This window comes from Hemiscyllium ocellatum, chromosome 31 (assembly GCF_020745735.1).
Source record: "Hemiscyllium ocellatum isolate sHemOce1 chromosome 31, sHemOce1.pat.X.cur, whole genome shotgun sequence".
NCBI classification, from domain to species: Eukaryota; Metazoa; Chordata; class Chondrichthyes; order Orectolobiformes; family Hemiscylliidae; genus Hemiscyllium; species Hemiscyllium ocellatum.
The window spans coordinates 26,935,382-26,956,926 of NC_083431.1; the positions used below are offsets into that span (position 1 = coordinate 26,935,382).

Consider the following 21,545-nt stretch of genomic DNA (forward strand, 5'->3'; position numbering starts at 1 on the left):
TGGGACTCATTTCACCTCTCACTGCAGCGGGACTCACTTTCCTCTAGCAATGCAGCGGGACTCACTTCCCCTCTCACTGCACCGGGACTCACTTCCCCTCGCACTGCACCGGGACTCACTTCCCCTCACACGGCACCAGGACTCACCTCCCCTTCACACGGCACCGGGACTCACCTCCCCTTCACACGGCACTGGGACTCACCTCCCCTTCACACGGCACCGGGACTCACCTCCCCTTCACACGGCACTGGGACTCACCTCCCCTTCACACTGAACTGGGACTCACTTCCCCTTCACCCGGCACCGGGACTCACTTCCCCTCACACTGCACTGGGACTCACTTCCACTTCGCACGGCACCGGGACTCACCTCCCCTTCACACTGCAGCGGGACTCATTTCCCCTCTCACTGCACCAGGACTCACTTCCCCTCGTGCTGCACCGGGACTCACTTCCCTTTCACATGGCACTGGGACTCACTTCCCCTCACGCTGCACTGGGACTCATTTCACCTCTCACTGCAGCAGGACTCACTTTCCTCTAGCAATGCAGCGGGACTCACTTCCCCTCTCACTGCACCAGGACTCACTTCCCCTCAGGCTGCACTGGGACTCACTTCCCCTCTCAATGCAGTGGGACTCACTTCCCCTCGTGCTGCACCGGGACTCACTTCCCCTCCTGCTGCACCGGGACTCACTACCCCTTGCGCTGCAGCGGGACTCACTTCCCCTCACGTTTCACCGGCACCCCCTTCTCCTCGCGCTGCAGCGGGACTCCCTTCCCCTCACACTGCAGCGGGACTCACTTTGTACCAGGACTCCCTTTCCTTCGCGCTGCGGCGGGATTCACTTCCCCATGAGTTGCAGCGGAACTCAATTCCACTCGCGCTGCAGTGGTACACACTTCCCCTCACACTGCACCGGGACTCACTTCCCCTCGCACTGCACCGGGACTCACTTCCCCTCACACGGCATCGGGACTCCCTTCCTCTTCACACGGCACTGGGACTCACTTCCCCTTCACATGGCACTGGGACCCATTTCCCCTCTCAATGCAGCGGGTCTCACTTCCCCTCACACTGCACCAGGACTCACTTCCCCTCGTGCTGCACTGGCACTCACTTCCCCTCTCAGTGCAGTGGGACTCACTTCCCCTCGTGCTGCACCGGGACTCACTTCACCTTCACACGGCACTGGGACTCACTTCCCCTCGTGCTGCACTGGGACTCACTTCCCCATACATGTCACCGGGACCCCCTTCCCCTCACAATGCAGCGGGACTCCCTTTCCCTCGCGCTGCAGCGGGATTCACTTCCCCTCGAGTTGCAGCGGAACTCAATTCCACTCGCGCTGCAGTGGTACTCACTTCCCCTCTCACTGCACCGGGACTCACTTCCCCTCGTGCTGCACTGGGACTCACTTCCCCTTCACTCGGCACCGGGACTCACTTCCCCTTCACACGGCACTTGGACTCACTTCCCCTCCTGCTGCACCAGGACTCACTTCCCCTTCACACGACACTGGGACTCCCTTCCCCTCACAATGCAGCAGGACTCACTTCCCCTCACGTTTCACCGGGACTCCCTTCCCCTCGCGCTGCAGCGGGACTCCCTTCCCCTCGCGCTGCAGCGGGACTCCCTTCCCCTCACGATGCACCCGGACTCACTTCCCCTCGCCTTGCAGCGGGAATCACTTCCCCTCGCGTTGCAGCGGGAATCACTTCCCCTCGCGTTGCAGCGGAACTCAATTCCTCTCGTGTTGCAGCGGCACTCACTTCCCCTCGCGCTGCACTGAGACTCACTTCCCCTTGTGCTGTACTGGGACTCACTTCCTCTTGTGTTGCACCAGGACTCACTTCCCCTTCACACGGCACCAGGACTCACTTCCCCTCGCACTGCACCGGGACTCACTTCCCCTCACACGGCACCGGGACTCACCTCCCCTTCACACTGCACTGAGACTCACTGCCCCTTCACACTGCACTGGGACTCACTTCCCCTTCACACGGCACCGGAACTCACCTCCCCTTCACACTGCAGCGGGACTCATTTCCCCTCACATGGCACTGGGACTCATTTCCCCTCTCACTGCAGCGGGACTCACTTTCCCCTAGCAATGCAGCGGGACTCACTTCCCCTCTCACTGCACCAGGACTCACTTCCCCTCGTGCTGCACCGGGACTCACTTCCCCTTCACACGGCACCGGGACTCACTTCCCCTTCACACGGCACTGGGACTCATTTCCCCTTCACATGGCACTGGGACTCACTTCCCCTCACGCTGCACTGGGACTCATTTCACCTCTCACTGCAGCGGGACTCACTTTCCTCTAGCAATGCAGCGGGACTCACTTCCCCTCTCACTGCACCGGGACTCACTTCCCCTCGTGCTGCACCGGGACTCACTTCCCCTCGCACGGCACCGGGACTCACCTCCCCTTCACACGGCACCGGGACTCACCTCCCCTTCACACGGCACCGGGACTCACCTCCCCTTCACACTGCAGCGGGACTCATTTCCCCTCTCACTGCAGCGGGACTCACTTTCCCCTAGCAATGCAGCGGGACTCACTTCCCCTCTCACTGCATCAGGACTCACTTCCCCTCGTGCTGCACCGGGACTCACTTCCCTTTCACATGGCACTGGGACTCACTTCCCCTCACGGTGCACTGGGACTCATTTCACCTCTCACTGCAGCAGGACTCACTTTCCTCTAGCAATGCAGCGGGACTCACTTCCCCTCGTGCTGCACCGGGACTCACTTCCCCTCCTGCTGCACCGGGACTCACTACCCCTTGCGCTGCAGCGGGACTCACTTCCCCTCACGTTTCACCGGCACCCCCTTCTCCTCGCGCTGCAGCGGGACTCCCTTCCCCTCACACTGCAGCGGGACTCACTTTGTACCAGGACTCCCTTTCCTTCGCGCTGCGGCGGGATTCACTTCCCCATGAGTTGCAGCGGAACTCAATTCCACTCGCGCTGCAGTGGTACACACTTCCCCTCACACTGCACCGGGACTCACTTCCCCTCGCACTGCACCGGGACTCACTTCCCCTCACACGGCATCGGGACTCCCTTCCTCTTCACACGGCACTGGGACTCACTTCCCCTTCACATGGCACTGGGACTCATTTACCCTCTCAATGCAGCGGGTCTCACTTCCCCTCTCACTGCACCAGGACTCACTTCCCCTCGTGCTGCACTGGCACTCACTTCCCCTCTCAGTGCAGTGGGACTCACTTCCCCTCGTGCTGCACCGGGACTCACTTCACCTTCACACGGCACTGGGACTCACTTCCCCTTCACATGGCACCGGGACTCACTTCCCCTCTCACTGCAGAGGGACTCACTTTCCCCTAGCAATGCAGCGGGACTCACTTCCCCTCTCACTGTACCAGGACTCACTTCCCCTCGTGCTGCACTGGGACTCACTTCCCCATACATTTCACCGGGACCCCCTTCCCCTCGCGCTGCAGCGGGACTCCCTTCCCCTCACACTGCAGCGGGACTCCCTTCCCCTCACGCTGCACCGGGACTCACTTCCCCTTCACACGACACTGGGACTCACTTCCCCTCACAATGCAGCAGGACTCACTTCCCCTCACGTTTCACCGGGACTCCCTTCCCCTCGCGCTGCAGCGGGACTCCCTTCCCCTCGCACTGCAGCGGGGCTCCCTTCCCCTCACGTCGCACCGGGACTCCCTTCCCCTCGCGCTGCACCGGGACTCACTTTCCCTCACATTGCGCCCCAACTCACTTTCCCTCACGATGCACCCGGACTCACTTCCCCTCGCCTTGCAGCGGGAATCACTTCCCCTCGCGTTGCAGCGGAACTCAATTCCTCTCGTGTTGCAGCGGCACTCACTTCCCCTCGCGCTGCACTGAGACTCACTTCCCCTTGTGCTGTACTGGGACTCACTTCCTCTTGTGTTGCACCAGGACTCACTTCCCCTTCACGCAGCACCGGGACTCATTTACCCTCTCACTGCAACGGGACTCACTTTCCCCTAGCAATGCAGCGGGACTCACTACCCCTCTCACTGCACCAGGACTCACTTCCCCTTCACGCAGCACCGGGACTCATTTACCCTCTCACTGCAACGGGACTCACTTTCCCCTAGCAATGCAGCGGGACTCACTACCCCTCTCACTGCACCAGGACTCACTTCCCCTCGCGCTGCACTGGGACTCACTTCCCCTTGTGTTGCACCGGGACTCACTTCCCCTTGTGTTGCACCGGGACTCACTTCCCCTCGTGCTGCACCGGCACTCACGTCCCCTCGCGCTGCACCGGGACACACTTCCCCTCACGCTGCAGCAGGACTCACTTCCCCTCATGCTGCAGAAGGACTCACTCCCCCAATGTTGCACTGGGATTCACTTTCCCACACATGGCACTGGTGCTCACTTACCCTCGCACTGCACCGGGACTCACTTTCCCTCGAGTTGCATTGGGACTCCCTTCCCCTCGCACTGCAGTGGGACTCACTTCCCCTGCGCTGCACCCGGACTCACTTTCTCTCACGTTCCACTGGGTCTCAACTTCCCCTCATGATGCACTCGGACTCACTTCCCCTCACGCTTCAGCTGGACTCACCTTCACTTGCGCTGCAGCGGGACTCTCTTCCCCTCGCGCTGCAGCGGGACTCACTTTGCCCCATGCTGCAGCGGGACTCTCATCCCCTTGCGCTGAACTCGGACTCACTTTCTCTCACGTTCCACTGGGTCTCAACTTCCCCTCATGATGCACTCGGACTCACTTCCCCTCACGCTTCAGCTGGACTCACCTCCCCTCGCGCTGCAGTGGGACTCTCTTCCCCTCGCGCTGCAGCGGGACTCACTTTGCCCCATGCTGCAGCGGGACTCACTTCCCCTTGCGCTGAACTCGGATTCACTTTCCCTCGCGCTTCAGCGGGACTCACTTCCCCTCGCACTGCAGCAGAACTCACTTCGCCTCGCGCTGCAGCGGGACTCACTTCTCCTCACATTGCACCCGGACTCACATTCCCTCACGATGCACCCGGACTCACTTCCCCTCGCGTTGCAGTGGGACTCACTTCCCCTCGCGCTGCAGCGGGACTCTCTTCCCCATGCGCTGCAGCGGTACTCACTTCCCCTTCACATGGCACTGGGACTCCCTTCTCCTCGCGCTGCAGCGGGACTCACATTCCCTCACGATGCACCCGGACTCACTTCCCCTCGCATTGCAGTGGGATTCACTTCCCCTCGCATTGCAGCAGAGCTCAATTCCTCTCACGCTGCAGTGGTACTCACTTCCCCTCGCGCTGCACCGAGACTCATTTCCCCTTGTTCTGCACTGGGACTCACTTCCTCTTGTGTTGTACCAGGACTCACTTCTCCTCACACGGCACTGGGACTCCCTTCCCCTCGCGCTGCAGCGGGACTCCCTTCCCCTCGCGTTGCAGTGGGACTCACTTTCACTCGCGTTGCACTGGGTCTCACTTCCCCTCGCGCTGCAGCGGGTCTCACTTCCCCTCGCGCTGCAGCGGGACTCACTTACCCTCGCCCTGCAGCGGGACTCCCTTCTCCTCCTGCTGCAGCGGGACTCTCTTCCACTCGCGCTGCAGCGGGACTCTCTTCCACTCGCGCTGCAGCGGGACTCACTTCCCCTCGCCCTGCAGCGGGACTCACTTCCCCTCGCCCTGCAGCGGGACTCTCTTCCCCTCGCGCTGCAGCGGGACTCACCTCCCCTTGCGCTGCAGCGGGACTCCCTTCCCCTCGCATAGCACTCGGACTCACTTCCCCTCACGTTGCACTGGGACTCACTTCCCCTCGCGCTGCAGCAGAACTCACTTCGTCTCACGCTGTAGCGGGACTCACTTCCCCTCGCGCTGCACTCGGACTCACTTTCCCTCGCGCTGCAGCAGAACTCACATTCCCTCACGATGCACCCAGACTCACTTCCCCTCACATCGCAACGGAACTCAATTCCTCTCGCGCTGCAGCGGTTCTCACTTCCCCTCGCGCTACACCGAGACTCACTTCCCCTTGTGCTGTACTGGGACTCACTTCCTCTTGTGTTGCACCGGGACTCAACTACCTCTCGCGCTGCAGCGGGACTCACTTCCCCTTGTGCTGTACTGGGACTCACTTCCTCTTGTGTTGCACCGGGACTCACTTCACCTCACACGGCACTGGGACTCACTACCTCTCGCGCTGCAGCGGGACTCACTTCCCCCTCGCGCTGCACTGGGACTCACTTCCCCTCTCACCTGCAGCGGTACTCACTTCCCCTCACGCTGCAGCAGGACTCACTTACCCTCGTCCTGCAGCGGGACTCCCTTCTCCTCGCGCTGCAGCGGGACTCATCTCCCCTCGCGCTGCAGCGGGACTCCCTTCCCCTTGCAACCCACTCGGACTCACTTCCCCTCACGTTGCACTGGGACTCACTTCCCCTCACGCTGCAGCGGGACTCACATTCCCTCATGATGCCCTCGGACTCACTCCCCCTCACGTTGCACTGGGATTCACTTCCCCTCACATTGCAGCGGAACTCAATTCCTCTCACGCTGCAGCGGTTCTCACTTCCCCTCGCACTGCACCGAGACTCACTTCCCCTTGTGCTGTACTGGGACTCACTTCCTCTTGTGTTGCACCGGGACTCACTTCACCTCACACGGCACTGGGACTCATTACCTCTCGCGCTGCAGCGGGACTCCCTTCCCCTCTCACTGCAGCGGGACTAACTTTCCCCTAGCAATGCAGTGGGACTCACTTCCCCTCTCACTGCATCAGGACTCAGTTCCCCTCGCGCTGCACTGGGACTCACTTCCCCTCTTACCTGCAGCGGGACTCACTTCCCCTCGCGCTGCAGCAGGACTCCCTTCCCCTCGCGCTGCAGCGGGACTCCCTTCCCCTCGCGCTGCAGCGGGACTCCCTTCCCCTCGCACTGCAGCGGGTCTCACTTCCCCTCACGCTTCAGCGGGACTAACTTCCCCTCACGCTGCAGCGGGACTAACTTCCCCTCGTGCTGCAGCGGGACTCACTTCGTCTCACGCTGCAGCGTGACTCTCTTCCACTCGCGCTGCAGCGGGACTCACTTCCCCTCACGCTGCACTGCGACTCACTTCCCCTCGCGCTGCTGTGGGACTCACTTCCCCTCTCACTGCTTCGGGACTTACTTCCCCTTGCGTTGCACCCAGACTCACTTTCCCTCACATTGCACCGGGACTCACTTCCCCTCAAACGTCACCGGGACTCACTTCCCCTCATGTTGCACCGGGACTCAGTTTCCCTCACGGTGCAGCGGGACCCACTTCCCCTCATGTTGCACCGGGACTCATTTCTCCTCACGCTGCTCCGGGACTTTTGTTACTTCTTGCGTTCCTCCGGGTCTCGCTTCCCTTCGCGCTGCTCTGGGACTCTGGTTTCCTCTTAAGCTGCATTGGGACTCATTTCCCTTCGCGCCACACCAGGACTTGAGTTTCCCCTCACACTACTCAGTGACTGCTTCTCTACATGCTGCTTTAAAAAAAGGAAAAAAGGCAAAGAAGGACAGGCAGAGCAGAACAAATCCAGGTGAAACATCTTACTCTGCCACCATCTTGCCAGAGGTTTATCACCGGTAGTTCATCAATCTAAAAGTTGAAGTTCTAAATTGGAGAAAGGCCAAGTTTGACGGTATTAGGCAAGAACTTTATTGGGGGCAGATGTTCGCAATAAAGGGACGGCTGGAAAATGGGAAGCCTTCAGAATTGAGATAACGAGAATCCAGAGAAAGTATATTCTGGTCAGGGTGAAAGGAAAGGCTATAGTGAGTGCAGGATGACTAAAGAAATTGAGGGTTTGGTTAAGTAAAAGAAGGAAGCACATGTAAGGTATAGACAGGATAGATCGAGTGAATCCTTAGAAGCATATAAAGGAAGTAGGAGTATACTTAAGAGGGAAATCAGGAGGGCAAAAATGGGACATGAGATAGCTTTGGTAAATAGAATTAAGGAGAATCCAAAGGAGTTTTACAAATACATGAAGAACAAAAGGGTAACTAGGGAGAGAATAGGGCTCCTCAAAGATCAGCAAGGCGGCCTTTGTGTGGAGCTGCAGAAAATGGGGGAGATACTAAATGAGTATTTTGCATCAGTATTTACTGTGGAAAAGGATATGGAAGATATAGACTGTCGGGAAACAGATGGTGACATTTTGCAAAATGTCCAGATTACAGAGGAGGAAGTGCTGGATGTCTTGAAACGGGTAAAGGTGGATAAATCCCCAGGACCTGATCAGGTGTACTCGAGAACTCTGTGGGAGCTAGAGAAGTGATTGCTGGGCCTCTTGCTGAGATATTTGTATCATCGATAGCCACAGGTGAGGTGCCGAAGACTGGAGGTTGCCAAACATGATGCCACTGTTTAAGAAGGGTGAATTATAGACCAGGGAATTATAGACCAGTGAGCCTGACCTCAGTGGTGGGCAAGTTTTTGGATGGAATCCTGAGGGACAGGACGTACATGTATTTGGAAAGGCAAGGACTGATTCGAGAGAGACAACATGGCTTTATGCGTGGGAGATCATGTCTCACAAATTTGATTGAGTTTTTTGAAGAAATAACAAAGAGGATTGATGAGGGCAGAATGGTAGATGTGATCTATATGGACTTCATTCAGGCGTTTGATAAGGTTTCCCCATGGGAGACTGATTAACAAGGTTAGATCTCATGGAATACAGGGAGAACTAGCCATTTGGATACAGAACTGGCTCAAAGGTAGAAGACAGAGGGTAGTGGTGGAGGATTGTTTTTCAGACTGGAGGCCTGTGACCAGTGGAGTGCCACAAGGATCAGTGCTGGGTCCTCTTTTTGTCATTTACATAAATGATTTGGATGCGAGCATAAGAGGTACAGTTAGTAAGTTTGCAGATGACACCAAAATTGGAGATATAGTGGACAGTGAAGAGAGTTACCTCAGATTACAACAGGATCTTATCCAGATGGGCCAATGGGCTGAGAAGTGCCAGATGGAGTTTAATTCACATAAATGCGAGGTGCTGCATTTTAGGAAAGTAAATCTTAGCAGGACTTATAAACTTCATGTTAAGTCCTCAGGAGTGTTGCTGAACAAAGAAACCTTGGAGTGCAGGTTCATAGCTCCTTGAAAGTGGAGTTGCAGATAGCTAGGATAGTGAAGAAGGCATTTGGTATACTTTCCTTTATTGGTCAGAGTATTGAGTAGATCATGTTGCAGCTGTACAGGACATTGATTAGGCCACTGTTGGAATATTGCGAGCAATTCTGGTCTCCTTCTTATCAGAAGGATGTTGTGAAACTTGAAAGGGTTCAGAAAAGATTTACAAGGATGTTGCCAGGGTTGGAGGATTTGAGTTACAGGGAGAGGCTGAACAGGCTGGGGCTGTTTTCCCTGGAGCGTCGGAGACTGAGAGATGATCTTAAAGAGGTTTACAAGATTATGAGGGGCATGGATAGGGTAAATAGGCAAAGTCTTTTTCCTGGGGACAGGGAGTCCAGAACTAGAGGGCATAGGTTTAGGGTGAGAGGGGAAAGATATAAAAGAGACGTAAGGGGCAACTTTTTCATGCAGAGGGTGGTATGTGTATAGAATGAGCTGCCAGAGGAAGTGGTGGAGACTGGTACAATTGCAACATTTAAGAGGCATTTAGATGGGTATATGAATAGGAAGGGTTTGGAGGGATATGGGCCGGGTGCTGGCAGGTGGGTCTAGATAGAGTTGGGATATCTGGTCGGCATGGACGGGTTGGACCAAAGAATCTGTTTCCATGCTGTACATCTCTATGACTGTAATGGCAGAAAAAACAATCTTGAAAATGTTCAAAGTTTTGTTAATAACAAATGCTTGGGAGTGCAGTTCGATTGATATTAAGTTTTCAGTTGTGCAGAGAGACAAGGTCAGGAGGGAAGTATTTCTTTGCCCTGCAAAAGAGACACCAAGTGTAGGAGGAGACATTCTGGGAGTTAAATAAATATGTACTATGATCTTAAAGATCCCTCTATGGTTTCTCATTAAAGTCTGTCTTATTAAAATTAGATTGTCCTCAGTTAAAAGTAAATCCTACCATGTTTTGCTGGCACCTTTGGTGTGCAGCTTTCAGTCATCATTATGATGCACCTAAATGATTTCTCATGGATGGTAGCAGAGAACTTGAAGATTCATAAATAGGTCGAAAGCAAAATTCAAAATTGTAAGTCAGATTTCTGGGGGTTTTAAGTACATTGGATTGGAATCAGGCAGAATGGATCAAGTGTCACTTTGGATCAGCAGTCTTATTTGGAAAATGTCAAATTGAGGCCTCACAAAAAGATGCAGTGCTTCTAAAACTGAATGGAGGCAACGCGAAAACTGAACTGAAGACATTGCAAAGTCTAACTGGACAGGTGAGTTGGGCTTGGGTACCCAAACAAGGCCACATTAGGTCTAGATTCTTGGAGTTGAGTACAGTCGTGAACAAATCCAAGGTGGAACTTAGTATTCAGGTGAAATAAAAGGAGATGCCAAGAGTAAGAAGCCTACTTATTCGTGAAGTTTGTTAGAATTAAATAGAATAGGATAGAATAGAATAGCTTTTATTGTTTCGTGCACTTGAATGAGTTCAGTGAAAAGTTTGTAATGTCACCTCTCTGCGCCATCTCAGGTACAGGGTACTTTGGTACAGATAATTGAAGTGTTTGTTACAGAATTGAAAGACTAAAACCAAAGATCTAGCATAGGATTACAAAGTTTCAAAAAGTACTTGAATTATAGTCCAGAATAAGAATAAAAAGTATCTTTATAAAGTGCTTATAGTCCTTATCGCAGAGTCTGTGCCTGCTACGTGCTGACCTCTAGCCTGGACTTGCCTCCAGGACTCATCTCAGACTTGCTTGCAGGCCAGCTTGAACTCAGACTGCCTCCCACTCTGGGCTCCGGCTGCAACTCACATCTGGGACTTGCCTCTGAGATAGTCTCCAATTCGTCGCCCACGCCTGGCTGGACTTGGACTCACTTCCATTCTCCATTCCCTCCACTTGGGGTAGTTTAAGAAAATAAAAGTTGGGGGAGGGAGGGAAACACTACAGAAAAGAGGAAGAAAAGGAATTGGTGAGCAGAGCAGAGCACCCTAATCTGCTGCCATCTTGAAGCATATTGTTATGCAAATCTCAGATGCTTTCTTAAGTTCAAAGGAATCATAAATTTTATTTTGGGGCAACGGAGGTAAATGTTGCCTTTTAGTTTGGAAAGCTAAAAAGATCAGAAGAGCATTAACAAGTGACAGAAAGTCTTGCTCTCAGTGAGGCAGTAGAGATGGTGTTGTTTTAGCAGAAATATGGGAAGAAATTCTATAAAGGGATTCAGTAGTGATGCCAATTGAATGCTGTATTAATAATAAGTCAAATGGCATAATGTACTCAATGAAATGTGCATATGGAGAAAGAGTGAAGACTGATATTGCAGTTTTAAAGCAAATGCTGTAAAAAGATTATATTTCTAAACTGAAATGAGTGGACAGTAGCAGCCTGTGATCTGATTGTTTTACAAAGAAAGGAGCAAGTTCTAAGAAACTACTGGATACTCTGGAAAAAAGACTCTTGGAAAACTTATGTTTGAAGAACAAACATATAATATCATATGTTGTCAATCTGTATATTTTGTTTTTCTTTTAAGAATTATGCATTGATTTATTTGAAAAGAAAGTCAAAATCTGTTATGACTGATGAAGGTAGTGCAGTGGATGCGGTCCACATGAACTTTAGCATTTGACAAAGTCTCTCACGGTAGTATGGTCCAGAAGATTAAGTCACTTGGCATCCAAGGTGAGTTGGCTTGGTAATAGAAGACAGAGGGTAATTGTGGAGGGTTGGTTTTTCTGACTGGAGATCTGTGACCAATGGATCAGTACTGGGACATCTGTTTTTATAATATGTAAAAATGATTTAGATGAAAATATCGGTGGCCTGATTAGTAAGTAAATTGTTGGGAGTTGTGGATAGTGAGGATGATTCAGCAGGATATAGATCAGTTAGAAAGTTGGACAGAGAAATAGCAGAGAGATGACATTATAATCTGGACAAGTGTGAGACAATGTATTTTAGGAGATCAAATGCAAGAAGAAAGTATATAGTAAATAGCAGGACTCTTAGGAGTATTGGAATACAGAGGGATCTTGGGGCTCAAGTCCATAACTCCTTGAAAGTAGCAACACAAGTGGATAAGATGGTAAAGGAAGTCTATGGCATACTTACCATCATCAGTCAGCTCACCAAGTATGAAAGTTGGCAAGTCATGTCATAGCTGTATAATGTTCAGTTAATCCACATTTGGAATATTGTGTTCAGTTTTGATCACCACATTACTGGAAGGATGTAGAGGCTTTTAAGAGTGTGATATAAAGATTCACTAGGATGTTATCTAGATTGGAGTTTATTAGCTTTCAGGAGAAGTTGGAAAAACTTGTTTTCACTGAATATCGGAAACTGTGGGGCGACCTGACAGAAGTATATAAAATTATGAGAGGTATGGATAGGGTGGAAATGCCAAATACAAGTGTTCTTGGTTTGAGGTGAGATAGGAAAAGTTTGAAGGAGATGCAAGAGGTAGGTTTTATTATACAGAGGATGGCAGGTCTTGGAATGTGCTGCTGGGTAGGTGGTGGAAGCAGAGACAATAGCAAAGTTTAGACACTTAGACAGACACATGAACTTGCAGGGAACAGAGAGATAGAGACCATGTTCAGGCAGATGGGATTAGTTTAGAATGTCATCATGGTTGGCACAGACATGGTGGGCAAAGGCCTGTTCCTGTGCCGTACTGCTCCATGTTATCATCAAATATGGTCTGAAGAAATGCTTGAGACCTAATGGAATGAGGGACAGCTGATAGATACTTAATTAATGGTTAGTTGGGTTTGAATTGGTTTTATGAATATGTAGAGCTAGTGAACAGTAGAATGTGCACCTGATGGAGTGAGGTCAACTTAAATAAAGCTCTCCCTAATCGTTTGAACTTGAACTCTGTTTGAACACACGTATAACAGTAGATAGGCACTGGGGAGACTGGAGATAAATTCCCCACCACAGAATTCCTAGTTGTGGACCTGCTCTTGTAGTCATAACATTTATATGGTTGTTTCAGTTCAGTTTCTGATCGATGGTGACTCCCAGGATGTTGATACTGGGAGATTCAGTATTAGTAATGCCATTGAACATCATGGGGCAAATTAGATTCTCTCTTATGGGTGATAGAATCATAATGTCATAGAGTCATACAGCACAGAAACAGACATTTTGGTTCAACTCATCCATGCTGACCAAGTTTCCCAAACTAAACTAGTCTCACTTGCCTGTGTTTGGCCTATATCCCTCTAATCCCTTCCTATTCATTTGCCTGTGCAAATGTCTCTTTAAATGTTGTGACTGCATCTGCATCTACTACTTCTGCTGGCTGTTCATTCCACATACAAACCACATTCTGTGTGAATAAGTTGCCCATCGGGTCCCTTTTAAACCTTGTTCTTCTGAAGTTAAAAATATGCTCTCTAGTTTTGAACTCCTCTACCTGAGGGAAAAGACCTTTGCTACACATCTTATCATCAAATCCCTACAGTGGGGAAGCAGGCCATTCAACCCATTGAGCCCACACCAACCCTGCAAAAAGCAGTCCATCCAGGCCCAATCCCCTACCCTGTGCCCCCATTTCCAATGGCTGATCCACTTAACCTACGCAACCCTGGACACTGTGGGGCACTTTAGCATGGCCAATCCACTTGACCTGCACATCTTTGGACTGTGGGAGGAAATTGGAGCACCTGGAGATACTCACACAGGCATGGGGAGAATGTGCAAACTTCACACAGACAGTCACCCAAGATTGGAATCAAACCCTAGAACCAGCCTTAGGCACTGTGAGGCAACAGTGCTAACCACTGAGCCACCATGCTGCAAACCTTCTGTGCCCCTCATGATTTTATAAACCTCTCTAAGGTCACCCCTTAACCTTCCACGCTCCAGTGAAAAAAGTCGCAACCTATCCAGCCTCTCCTTATAACTCAAACCATCCATTCCCGGCAACATCCTTATAAATCTTTTCTGAACTCTCTCCAATTTAATAATGCTAAAAATCTCACAACACTAGGTGATAGTCCAACAGGTTTATTTGGAAGCACTAGCTTTCGGAGCTCTGCTCCTTCATCAGGTAGTTGCTTCCAAATAAACCTGTTGGACTATAACCTGGTATTGTGTGATTTTTAACTGTGCACACCCCAGTCCAGTACCAGCACCTCCAAATCAATTTAATAATGTTCTTCCTACAGTAGAGTGACCAGAACCGTACTCCAAAAGTGGCCTCACCAATGTCCTGTACATCCTCAGCATGATATCCCAACTCCTATAATCAATGGTCAGAGTAATGAAGGCAAGCTTGCCAAACACCTTTTTAACCACCCCGTCTACCTGTGACACTACATTCAAAGATCCAGATATGTGAACATCTAGGTCTCTCTGTTTGACAACACCACCCAAGGCCCTACCATTAACTGTATAAGTCCTGCCCTTGTACATTTTATCAAAATGCAATACTTCGCATCTACCCAAATTAAACTCCATCTGCCACGCCTTAGTGCATTGGCCCAATTGATCTCAATCCCTTTGTAAACTGAGATAACCTTCTTCTGTGCCCACAGTACCACCAATTTTGGTGTCATTGGCAAACTTATAGAACATAGAACATTAAAGCACAGTACAGGCCCTTCGGCCCTTGATGTTGCACTGAGCTGTGAAACCAATCTGAAGCCCATCTAACTTACTCTATTCCATTCTCACCCATGTGCCTATCCAATGGCCATTTCAATGCTCTTAAAGTTGGCGAGTCTACTACTGTTGCAGGCAGGATGTTCCACGCCCCTACTACTCTGAGTAAAGAAACTACCTCTGACATTTGTCCTAAATCTAACACCCCTCAATTTAAAGCTATGTCCCCTTGTGCTAGCTATCACCATCTGAAGAAAAAGGCTCTCACTGTCCAACCTAAATAACCCTCTGACTATCTTGCATGTCTCAATAAAGTCACCTCTCAACCTCCTTCTCTCTAATGAAAACAGCCACAAATCCCTCAGCCTTTCATCATAGACCCTCCCTCCATACCAGGCAACTTGCTAGTAAATCTCCTCTGAACTCTTTCCAAAGCTTCCACAGCCTTCCTATAATGTGGTGACCAGAATTGTATGCAATCCTCGATGCCTCCTAAATTCTCATCCAAATTGTTTATATAAATGACAAACAACACTGGACCCAATACATACCCCTGCGGAATAACACTGGTCGCAGGCCTCCAATCCAAAAAAAAAACTCTCCACCACTACCCTCTGTTTCCTACCATCAAGCCAATTTCATACCATTTGGCAAGCTCTCCCTGGATCCCATTGGATCCCACTTTACTTTCATGGCCTGACAATTGTGTGGAGAGAGTTTTACTTCTCCTTATCAGACCAAGTTTGGATTTTTTTCCATATCTTTTTACAAGGCAAAGTCTGCGTTAATATCTAAGGAATCATGATTGACGCTAAACATTGTGCAATCATCAGCAAATTTTGCGCTTTTGACTTTATGAGCGAGGGAAGGTCATTGACAAAACAACTGAAGACTGTTGGACATTTCAGAGCTGAGATGATTAGTCTCCAAAGATTATAAGCATCTTCTTTGTGCTAGTTATGACTCCAATCAATGGAGGTTTTTAACTTTGATTCCACTGACCCAATTTTTTTTAGAACTCCTTGATATCATTCTTGATCAAATACATCTTTGAAATCAAGGGCAGTCACTCTCATCTCTCGCATTCAGATTTTTTTGTCCATGTTTGAATCAAGGCTGTAATGTCATCAGGAGTTGAGTGGCTACAAACTGAGCATCAGTGAATAGTTTATTCATTTGTAATAGCTGTTTGATAGCACTGTTGACAACTCCTTCCATCACTTGAGGATCAAGAGTGGGTTGACACTGCTTCTTGGCCACATTCAATTTGATTTTTTTTGTATGTGGGACATACCTGAGCAATTTTCCACATTATCAGGTGGACACTAGTGTTTCAAACAATTTTCCAAATCACCAAATAGAAGGCATTGTTGTAGTTGTACCAGAACAGCTTGGCTAGGAGGGTGGCCAGTTCTGGTATACTAGGCTTCAATACTTCTGCCAAATATGTATGACAGCAATCTGACTATTTAATCTGAGCCTTCACTGCAGATGTCAAATGACGTATGCTTGTACTGTAATTGAAACTGGGACATCACAGAATTTAGCACAGTTAGGTCTGCAAATGTGCTAACTGCATTGGTTACCACATCAACACTGGAAAAGTTGGGTTCCAAAATCCTGTATCAAGTTGATGCCAGACTCCTGAATGATCTTTGATATTGCCTGCAGGTTTTATGATGGCCTGTCAGAATATAAAATAGTTCAGTGAAAATACCTATCAGCTTTCTTCTACAGGTTAACTCATCTAGGTCCTCTGCAAGAGAATTTAGGTGCAACTGCACGCTCCACTAGGTGGACACTTGCACTATCTTCATAATTTGATGACGCCAATGCTGAACTAAGGTGTACAAAGTTAAAAATCATACAACACCAGGTTATAGTTCAACAGGTTTATTTGGAAGCACTAGCTTTCGGAGCACTGCTACTTAATCAGATGGTTGTGGAGAAGAAGATCGTAAGACACAGAATTTATAGCAGAAGTTTACAGTGTAATGTAACTAAAATTATGTATTGAAAAAGACCTGGATTGTTTGTTAAGTCTCTCATCTTTTAGAATGACCATGTTGGTTTCACTTCTTTCATATGTAAATTGCAAAATGTTTTTAAAAAGTTACATTCTCAAGTGAACTTTAGCAATTGATGTCATGTTGGCCCGGATAATGTATTGAAGGTGTGAGCTTCCCTGTGTGAAGTTGTCTGTACCACAATGGTCACACTGATTCTAATCTAAAAAAAAGGATTTATAGAATCTTACATGGATTCATGCAGTTTTTGAGCAAAGTAAAATTAATTCTGTAAGTACAAATTCACCCCACAAACTTGTGTGTGTGTATATGTGTGTGTTGGGGGAGGGGGAGAGTGTATATGTGTATGTGTGAAAGTCTGAGTGTAAACGGGTATAAGTCTATGAGAGGATGTATGTGGGAAGGTATGTGCGAGTGTTTGAGAGACTGCCTGAGTATGTGTCTGTAGGAGTGTGTGTGTATGTGTGTGTCCATCTATCTGTGTGTGTGTGTCTGCCTGTGTGTGTATGAGTAGGAGTGTGTGTGTGTATAGTGCAATGGGGTCACCTGTAGTGTGACATGAACCCAAGGTCCTGGTTGAGGCCATCCCCATGAGTACCGAACTTGGCTAAGTGTCTCTGCTCGGCCACTTTTCGTTGTTGCCTGTCGCAAAGTCCGCCTTGGAGGACGGCCACCCAAAGGTCGAATGTCCCAGACCACTGAGGTACTCTTCGATGGGTGCGTTACAATCTTCTTGTCCACAACCACCGGATGAACGAGTAGTGCTCCAAAAGCTAGTGCTTCCAAATAAATCTGTTGGATTATAACCTGGTGTTGTGTGATTTTTAACTAACTATCTTCATGCAATGTCCTGCGTGCAGCCCATTCCTGCCTGATGTCTTGGCACTTGCAGATTCTGCCTCTAAACTAGCCTTTAAGAGGCACAAAATGTTAGTACACCGAGCTGGTGACTGTGAGTGTAAAAGCAGGAGATGGTGTCCCTGTCTCTTTGCTCTTGCACCTATTTCCTTCCCTTCCCACTGTCTGGTCAAATGGCAGTTCTCAAATATATGAAAGGAGAAAACTACATGATTATTATTATGGCAAGGGGGCTACAAAGCAAGAGGTGCATGTTTACATGTTCTACAGCTTATAAGTTCTAAAGAACATAGAACACAGAACAGTACAGCACAATACAGGCTCTTAGGCCCTCGAATAAACTACATACTCTTCATTGTACGGATCCAAGAATTGCTTAAATGTCCCTAATGTATCTGACTCTATAACCACTGCTGGCAGTGCACTCCATGCACCCACCACCATGTGTAAAAAAATACCTCTGACAACTCCCTTAAACCTTCCTCCAATTACCATAAAATCATGCCCTCTTGTGATAGACATTTCTGCCACGGAAAAAAGTTACTGGCTATCCACTCTATCTATGCCTCTCCACATCTTGTAAACCTCCATCCAGTCATCCCTTATCCTTCTTCGCTCCAATGAGAAAAGCCCTAGCTCCCTCAACCTTCATTAGACATGCCCTCCAGTCCTGGCAACATCCTGGTAAATCTCCTCTGGAACCTCTCTACAGCTTCCACATCTTTCCTATAATGAGGTGACCAGAACTGAATGCAATATTCCAAGTGTGGTCTAACCAGAACTTTATGAAGCTGCAGCATAACCTCACGGCTCTTAATCTCAATCCTCCTGCTAGTGAAAGCCAACTCACCCTATGCCTTCTTAACAGCAATCTCTTCCCTTGCTTCCTGTAGTAACCTAGGGAATAGCCCATCTGGCCCTGGGGCTTTAGCTATCCTGACATTTTTCAAACCTTACAGCACATCCTCCTTTCTAACATCAACGTGTTCTAGCATTTCAGTCTGTCTTGAGCTGTCCTCAGAAACGTCAAGGTCCCTATCAGTAGTGAATACTGAAGCAAAATATTCATTAAGGACCTTCTCAACTTCCTCCAACACCAGGAGCAAGTTCCCTTCACTATCCCTGATTGGCCCTATCCTCTCTCTGGCCATCCTCTTGTTCCTCACATAAGTGTAGAACGCCTTAGGGTTTTCCTTAATCCTACTCGGTAAAGCTTTTTATGTACTCTTCTAGCTCCAAAGTCTATTCGTCAGATCCTTCCTCACGACTTAGTAACTCTCTAAATCCCTGTCTAACCTTTGCCTCCTCAGCCTTAAGTAAGGTTCATTCTTCCTCTTTACTAGGTGTTCCACATCCCTTGTCACCCAAGGTTCTTTCAACCTACCATCCTTTCCTTGCCTCAGCGAAACAAACCTGTCCAGCACTATCAGCAAGTGCTTCCTAAACAACCTCCACATTTCTGTCTTGCATTTCCCTGAGAACATCTGATCCCAATTTAGGTGCCCCAGGTCCTGCCTAATAGCATTGTAATTCCATATTCCTCAATTAACTACATTCTCATGCCATATACTCATATCCCTCTCCATGAATATAATAAAATTCAGGGAGTTGTGATCATTATCACCGAAATGCTCTCCCACTGAGGGATCTGACATCTGGCATGGTTTATTGCCAAGAACCAAATCCAATATGGCTTCCCCTCAAGTCAGCCTATCTATATCTTGCATCAGGAACCCTTCCTGGACACACCTGATAAAAACTGCTCAATCCAAACTATTCGAATTGAGTAAATTCCAAACAAAATTAGGGAAGTTGAAGTCATCTACGACAACAGCCCTGTCACTTCTGTATCTTTCCAAAATCTGCCTCTCAACCTGCTCCTCTGTGTCTCTGTTGCTACTGTGGGGCCTGTAGAAAATTCCCAATAAAGTGATTGCTCCTTTCCTGTTTCTGATTTCCACCCATACTGACTCAGTAGACAAACCCTCCTCGGCAATCTCCTTTTCTGCAGTTGTGATACTATCCTTGACTAGCAATGCCACTACTCCACCTTTTGACCTCCTTTCCTATTATATTTGAAACATCTAAACCCTGGAATATCCAACAACCATTCCTGTTCCTGTGATATCCAAGTCTTCGTAATGGCTACAATATCATAGTTCCAAGTACTGATCCATGGTCTAGTTTGTCACCCTTATTCCTGATACTTCTTGCATGAAAATAGATACACTTCAAAATGTGAGAGATTGTGAGATAAGAAGGAAGTAGAATGTGAGAAGGACATTTATGAAAGAGGTATCAGTGCAGGTTGTACCTCTGTAATCCAGCACTCCCTGGTCCAGAAACCTCAATGGTCCAGCATCCATCGAACGTCCAGTTTTTCCACTAATGGTTTTGTATCAATCTTTATTCACGTGACAGTTTAGAAACTATATGTCATATTTTTGATGTCCAATGAAAATCATTCATCCACTCGACATGTAATTGATAGAACTCAAAATGAGGCCATTACACTTATAGTTTTTGTACATTGAATATACATGACCTCTCATACTCAGGCAAAATCTCTGATTTTACAAAGGTCCAGTCTCAAGACTGCCAAATTAGGAAGATACGACTTGGATTACTCTTGCCTACCTTTTCACTTCTGTTTCTCTGCATATTTCAAAAACTAATGGATAGATTTTAGTGGAATTCTATACACCAATTGATTATGGCCCAAGAAAGGACTGATTAGTTTTTGGTAAAGTTATAGATGTGGGCCAGGATCTTAGAATTTTAAAAAAGTATTTATTAACATTGAGAGATTAGGCAAGTTGCCCAGCTGGACAGAATTCTAACTTTTTTCTCAAAGTTATTCCCTCTCCATTCTGGTATAAACCTTCTAAATGCTTTTGCACTGTTCATAGTACTCCATGGGTGGTCTGACTAAGGTTCCATTTAATTTAATGTAGCTCCTCTTCTTTTAGAAATGAATTTCAGCATTTCACTTACATTATCCATTCCTTTGTTAATCTGCTTTATTAACTTTTGTGATTTGTGCATTTACAATGCTCGAGCTAGATTCTTATTTTCCAAGCGGAATGTAGCCTCCTACTTTTTCCTAGGAAAGTCCAAGAGTTTTTCTAGCTATATTGAAATTTATTTTCAAAAAACAAGCCTGGTCTGCAAGATTGTTCGTTGTTTGCATCTATTGAACCCCTATGCCTTGATAGCGACTTTGTTGTCCTATCATCTTTCAATATGAATGCGAAGCATCCTAGGTCTCTCTCTTCTACTGTCCTCCATAAAAGTATACATTCACAATCTGATTCTCCTCATTCTTCTTCCTAAAATCTATGATCTCACATTTTTCAGCATTAAATTTTACTTTCCATGTATCCGCCATTTCACCCAGCCACTTACATTGCTTTGAAATTGACTGCTGTCTTCCTCAGTGTTTGCTACAATTATGCTTTGGTCAATTAATGAATCCTCACTTAATTTTACCTGCAAATCTATTTTGCACATTTAACAATCTAGTGGCAGGAAGTAAATTACCCCCAATCTCAGGAGGCAGAATTTTCTTGAGATCAATCAGGTTAAGCCTTTATTTTAAGCAAGTGTTACCTCTACTACTGGTCTGTAGGGGGAGATGTGTAGAGGTTTTCTGAGAATGGTATTTTTATATCCACAAATGGTGCTATAAAACCACAAGCAGCTGATTCAACAGATAACTTCTGTGCAACCTTGCACTGTTCAGTCTGTGTTAATAAGCAGAGCAAGGTACAAAAGGGTGACACCAGAACATCACTTCGTTCTTTAATTTTTATCACAAATTATCTAATTGCATGTACTATCAATATTTGTTTGCATGGGATGTATCTGTAAATATTCAAAGGTTACCTGTGTCTGAAAAGGCAGCAGGGAATGACACCAAGTAAGAAGTGGCATATGCATTATTTCACTT

The 21,545-nt window shown here is 48.1% G+C and overlaps 1 pseudogene; it reads left to right on the plus strand.

The window, feature by feature from the left end:
* Positions 1-11,746: 11,746 nt before the first annotated feature.
* Positions 11,747-21,545, plus strand: part of LOC132830244 (apoptosis-inducing factor 3-like) — a 103,014-nt pseudogene continuing 93,215 nt past the window's right edge.